This window comes from Mustela putorius, unplaced genomic scaffold, assembly GCF_011764305.1.
Source record: "Mustela putorius furo isolate JIRA1106 unplaced genomic scaffold, ASM1176430v1.1 tig00000421_pilon_pilon_pilon, whole genome shotgun sequence".
Classification (NCBI taxonomy): domain Eukaryota; kingdom Metazoa; phylum Chordata; class Mammalia; order Carnivora; family Mustelidae; genus Mustela; species Mustela putorius.
The window spans coordinates 8,405,947-8,412,667 of record NW_025421375.1 but is presented as its reverse complement, the minus strand read 5'-3'; positions in this window follow the sequence as shown (position 1 = coordinate 8,412,667).

Below are 6,721 nucleotides of genomic sequence, written 5' to 3'. Positions count from 1 at the left end.
GAGATATCACTAGACACCGCTAGCACGGCTAAAATTAAGAAGACTGCCAACATTGGGTGTTGGCAAGAGTGTGATCCAAATGTACTTTCCATACACAGTGAGAATGTAAGTGGGTGCAAATATTTGGGAAATATGTTTGATATTATATGTTAAATCTGAACACATGCATATTCTATGACCTGGTTACTTCATCCTGTTCGTATATCCAAAGGAGTTCATACCGGTGAGCTTCGAAAGAGGCATACAATGGTTTTCATAGCCGAGTTAATTATAATGACAAAAAACTCAGGAAGAAAAATACCAAAACATTCATCAGTAGTGGAAAGGATAAAACACTGTGGCATTTCTGAGTAGATATGACATATTCGTGTGAATTAATGAACTCTAACTGCACACAGCAACATCAATGAATCTCACTGACATCCTGTTGACTGAAAGCAGCCATTTATACAAAGTTGAAAACCCAGAACGATAAGGGAGCTCAAATGCAGTAGGGACTCTGTTGGGGGAGAGTAGAACAATGATTGCAAGGGGACAAGCAGGGGGTTTCTGTCCGATGGGTAATGCTTCCACCTTCACTTAGTTTGGGGTTACAAAGGCGTGCAGAAGATTTTATTTTAATTAATTTGTTGAGCTGTATACTTAAGATTTGTGCATGATTTTCTATGTATATTATATCATTTTTTTTCAAAAAGAGGAATGGGGAATTTTCCCTTTTATCCATCAAAATACTCTCTTATTGTCAACTTTGCTGCCCTTTCCAGGTTATCACTGAAAGGGTTTTGGGGTGCTTAATTTCTGTTTTGCCACTGTTCAGGCACTTACTGTTAACTTTCCATCTTCTCTAAGTTATCATTTTTTTATATGGCCCTTTTCCTTGAAAAAAGAGTTGAAGAGATGATAAGACAGCTATAATTTTGATTTCTAGATACATATTTGTTCTGCATAGGTAATTTATTGAATCAAAAAGAGGAAGGACCTCTTCCTGTTTGTGGGGTTTATAGAAAAGCTCCAGGGGCAGCTGGGTGGCTCACTTGGGCGCAGCTCCTGATTTCCGCTGAGGTCATGATCTCAGGGTTGTGAGATCCAGCCCTTCGTGGGACGGGCTCCCTGTTCATGGGGAGTGCGTTTCTCCCTCCCCCCTTGCCTCTCTCCCTGCACGTGTGCCCGCTCTTTCTCTCTCAAATAAATAGATAAATCTTAAAAAAAAAAAAAAAAAAAAAAAAAAAAGGAAAAGGAAAAGAAAAGCCGCTCCAAATTTAAATGATGATTTCAAATGGTTAGACCTGCATGTAAGTTTTGCTTTCTTAATGTCAGCCTGCCTCTCTAGAAAACGTCACTAACCAGAAGAAGCCGGTACAGGGACAGGAAGACGTTGTCTGCACCACAGAAAGCTGGTGGGAGAAAATGTGTGCAGAAAACAAACAAACAAAAAACCGACCTCCACACAGAGCTGACATGAAAAATGGCTTCAGATCAGAGAGGAAAAGCTGTTGGAAAAGGCTGCGCATTAATCCTTGCAACCGAGGTATGCGTCAGGCCACTCTAAGATGTAGATATCCCTCAGTGAGACAAGGGTATATCTGGTTCTTGTGAAAAAGCTATATATATTAGCGGAAATGAGACCAAAACAAAAGACCGTGTCTTACGAAGGAAGAGACTTTACCCATTCATGGGTATCCGCCTGCCACCACGGAGCAGGGCTAGAGAGAAGCTTCATGAAGGTGACGGGAAGACAGGGCTAGACCAGAAGCACCTGAACACAACAGCAAGAACTGGGAAGAGGACAAAGGGAAGAAATTTAAAAATAAATAAATAAATAAATCTCTTTTTATGATTCGGCATCCATCCCTTTTCTTCAATTCCTCATATGCCTTCATTTCCCACCTCCACAGCCATGAGAGCCTCCGGGCACGGCCTCTTCCTGCCTCTCCTCCCACCCGGGGCCACCTCCAGTATTGCTGCCCATTCTGCCCAGGACAAAACTCCGGTCTCCTCCCTGCCCACAGATCTCTGAAGTACGCATGCGCCACTCCTGCATTCAGGAGCCTCCACAATACATCCTGAGCTCATTTTCCACCTTAGTTCCCCTGATACCTAACACATAGCCTTGTCCAGAACTTGCAGCTCCTTCTCCGGTTCCTTCCACACTTGTAGGGGCTCCCGGCCCTGCTCGCTCGGCCCCTCCATCGAGAGCGACACTGGTCACCGTGGCAGGCACTGACCACGGCGGGCCTGCTAGGAACCCCACGCGTCCGGACTGAGCTGTACAATGAATGTAAAAATGAGCTTCATATTTTGAGGGCAGTATTTAAAGAAGAATGTAACTACCTCATTACAATTTTATATAGATTCCGCGTTAAAATGCTACTATTTGCCTATATTATGTTAAATAAATAAACTATTAAAATTAACTTCACCTTTTCTAAATGTTTCTTTTTACTCTTTTAAGGTGGCTACTAGAAGAATTTTTTATTTTTTAACTGTCAAAGATTTTTATTTCTCAAATTACCTTTGTCAGGATTCTATGCAGAATGTATTTTATTTTATTTTTTTTGAATATTTTATTCTTTTATTCGTGAGAGACAGAGAAAGAGGGAGGGAGAGGGAGAAGCAGGCTCCCCACTGAGCAGGGAGCCCCATGTGGGTCTCCATCCCAGAACCCTGAGATCAGGACCTGAGTGGAAAGCAGGCACTTAATGGACTGAGCCACCCACGCGCCCTAGGAAATTTTAAATTGCAGATGTGGCTCGCATTATACTTCTGTTGGATAGCATTGATGTAGAATGCCCTCTACCCTATCACCTTCCCCATGATCATCACTTCTTCAGGCTCATGCTTGCCTCATTATCCTCCCCATCAGCTGTAATTCCTTTGTCCTTTGAGTGCCACCACCGCCACCATGGTTGGCACTCTGTATCTGTCTGAAGGCACTAGCTATTGCCTTCTCCACTGTATTTTAACTGTCTATATGGAAAGAGCACAGGTTTGAATGCAGTCCACTCATTTGATTAACTGTGTGTATCTCACACTGTTTAGCCCTCTTTGAGCCTCAGTCTTCTCCTCTGTAAAATGTGAGTAATGGTAACCCATCTCCAATGTTTACTGTGAGGATTATACAGAGAATGACACAGAGGAACTGCTCAATTTGTGGTAACTAATACTACTGCCACTTACCGCCACCACTATTATTCTAGATTATGCTCTGATCACAGAGGATCAGAGGCTCTTGGATATGGGCAGGATGAGGAGGCCCTCTGCCACACCTGAGGAGTTCAGCTTTACCTAAGAGTGCAAGTCATCCTGGAAGAGCAGACCCAAGTGAACAGACTCCTTGGATGACTTTCATCCCCTCAGTGCAGTGGACCATCTCTAGGTTGACTGATCCCTGTGACTCCTTGCATTGGCCTTTGTGGTGTGAGCCATGATGATTCCAGTCTAATTCAGAGACAGTTTTCAAAAAGCAGAAACCCTGAAGAATGACTTAATGACGGACATCACTGGGCATTTGAAAGTGGAACACCTGTGGGATTATTTTGCGTTTACCAAAACTCATTGCGAAGAATGCAGGAGATGGCAGAGGTTCCCTTCAGACCTGGCATGTGAAGGTCAAGAGGCTGGGGTGAGTGACATTGGGGCAGAACAACCAGAAAGGCTGGGGCTTACTGGCTCTTCCTTAGTGTAGATTGTTCTCAAATGAAAGAACACACTCACTGGTGAAAAACTAGAAAGCCACACAAAATAAAAAAGAAAAACTACCACCCTTTTGTTATACAAGTCAAACATAACCACTATCCAAATGTGAGTATATTTCTGTTATTACTTTTTCCTCTACATACTTTGACGTAGCTGTGTTGTATGTACACTTTTATATTCTCCTTTTAACACAATGATGGCTTTTTATTTTCTAATGACCCAGTCATGTATGTTCATTATAGAAAAATTTTAATGTGAAGGGACGCCTGGCTGTCTCAGTGGGCTAAAGCCTCTGCCTTTGGCTCAAGTCATGATCTCAGGGTCCTGGGATCAAGCCCCCCATTGGGCTCTCTGCTCAGCAGGGAGCCTGCTTCCCCACCTTTCTCTCTGCCTGCCTCTCTGCCTGCTTGTGATCTCTGTCAAATAATTAAATAAAATCTTAAAAAATTTTTTTAATGTTTTAATGTGAATAAAATTAAAGTTAAAAATTTAGTAACATTTTTATTAAATTCCTTTAAACAAATAAAATGCACCAAATTATGAGAATGTCTAACAATTCTATTCCCCAGATATCTTCTGATCAAGGGAAAAAACATACATACAAATGGTTCCAAAGTAAAAAGAGAAAAGGGAAAGAATTTTTCTTCTTCTTCTTCTTTTTAAAGGTTTTATTTATTTATTTGACAGAGAGATCACAAGTAAGCAGAGAGGCAGGCAGAGAGGGGGGGGGAAGCAGGCTCCCCACTGAGCAGAGAGCCCGATGGGGGGCTTGATCCCAGGGCTCTAAGACCATGACCCGAGCTGAAGGTAGAGGCTTAACAAACTGAGGTACCCAGGTGCCCCAGAATTTTTCTTCTTTCTAATCCTCATGTTAGCATTCTCCCACGTGGTAACCACTACTAAAAGATGAGTAAATGTGCCCACCAAAAAAAATTGTGTGTATCAACATACTTTTTGTATCTATCTATTAATTTATAAAACAAATGATAATACCCTTTCATTAAATATATCTGGAATATAGGTCCATACCAGCAGGTCTTCCTTTTTAATGGCTCTGTGGTATTCCATTTGTGTCTACCATGGATTACTTAATTCCCCAGTGATGGATATTTAATTTGTCTTTTATATATGGCAGTACTGCAATGAACATTCATAAATGTTCATATATAATATATATTATATTTACACACATATACAAACATATATGTATATACACATATACTGCAGGAATATCCATAGGTAAATTCCTAGCAGTGGCATTGCAAGTAAAAGGGACAATTCCATAGCTTGAAATTTTACATTTTGAAATATATTGCCAGTTGCCGTGTGGTCTGTCCTTAAGAGCTAGCTTGGGCTTCCTCACAGCATGGCAAACTCAGGGCGGTAAGATCACTTATATAGTGGCAAAGATATCATTGTATTGTCTTTCCTGACTCAGCTTCAAAAATTATACAACATCGTTTCTACCCCAGAATTCTCCCCAGATTCCAGAGGAGACACACAGACCCTACCTCTTGACAGGTAGAGTCAAAGTCACACTGTAGATTTTCACGTGGGTTGAGAGAATAATGCTCTAGCAACTTTTGAAAAAACAACCTTCCTCATTGCATAAATTTATACTTCTATTGACTGTATATTAGAATACCTATTTCCCCATGCCCTTTGCAAATCTTATTGGTGAAAAATGATTGCCTCTTTACTAGTTTGATTTACATTGTTACTAAGAAATGTGAACATTTGAACAGATTTTCATGTCTTTTATTGGCCATTTATATTTCTTTTCTTATATATGAACTTCTGTATGACAGCTTTCTATTCAAGGGCTGCTTGCCTGTGAAGAAAATGATCCCTTTCTCACTGTACATTGTAACAATGTTTTTGATACTGCTCTTCCTTTTTTTTTTCTTTTTTTATGCTCTTCCTCTTTGGCTTTTTTTGTTGTTGTTGTTGTTGTTTGTTTTTGTTTGTTTGTTTTTTGCCATTCAAATTTATAACTTCTTTCTGGTCATATTTATCAATATTTTCCATTAGAGTTCCTGGGTTTTATATCTTCCTGAGAAAAGTCTTCCTTACTCCAATGTTTAAAAAAAAAAAAAAGACTAAGTTTTCTTCTAGATTTTGGTCATTCTAGCTTCTAATCTGTTCCATATAATGTTATATGGACTATATAAATTGTATCATCCTTGGTTTCCTGAAAATATCATTTCTTAATATTTTAAACTCCTTTGTTAACACTGTTAAAACTTTGATCTGTTTTGTGTGCATGCATTCCTGGTATATTTTCATTATCTATACAGATATGATTTACTCCTCATTCACTTCTTTCTAATAATAACTTTGTCTGACTTCAATCATAATGCTGTTCTGTTGCTGGATTTTATAGGCAATTATTTTTCCTAAACTTTTAGATGTGGTTTGGTAGTTTTTCTAACTTCACAGAGCTCCCTCTTCTGTTGCTTTTGTCAAAGTGCTCAAAAACATGACAGCTTGCTTTCTGAATGACCCATTCCCAGACTGGTCAGATCTTTCTCTTTCCTTGCCTCTGTTGTTTCTTTCCTGCTCAAATCTCCACCCCCACCCCGCATCGTGTTCAAATTTGATTCCACTTCTAGCAGTTTCTCCTCAGTGGAGGGCCCTTTCCCAAAGGGAAGCTGTACCCAGTTGGTTTGAAAATTATTTGTATCTTAGACTATTTCAGTGCCTTTCAGAATCTACTGAGGACCGCCCCCCTCATACTCACCAGCTGTTGATTTGAGCAAAATCCCTTCCAGTTTCAACTCTTGTTCTCAAATCAGCCCCAGGTTGCTTTCCAGTCAATACGTCTTGGTTATATTAGGGCTCTCGATTGTTTTCCCCTGCTTTCTCCCACATAGATGCGGCTACCAGACAGGTCCTGTGACATTTGGTAGTTTGTCCTCATCTGCTTGCATTCTGTGGTTCATGTCAACCAGTCTTATGTCAAATGGGGTTTTGGTTTCTACTAGTAGCAAGGTATGTTTTTGCATGGGAACTAAGGGATATTCAA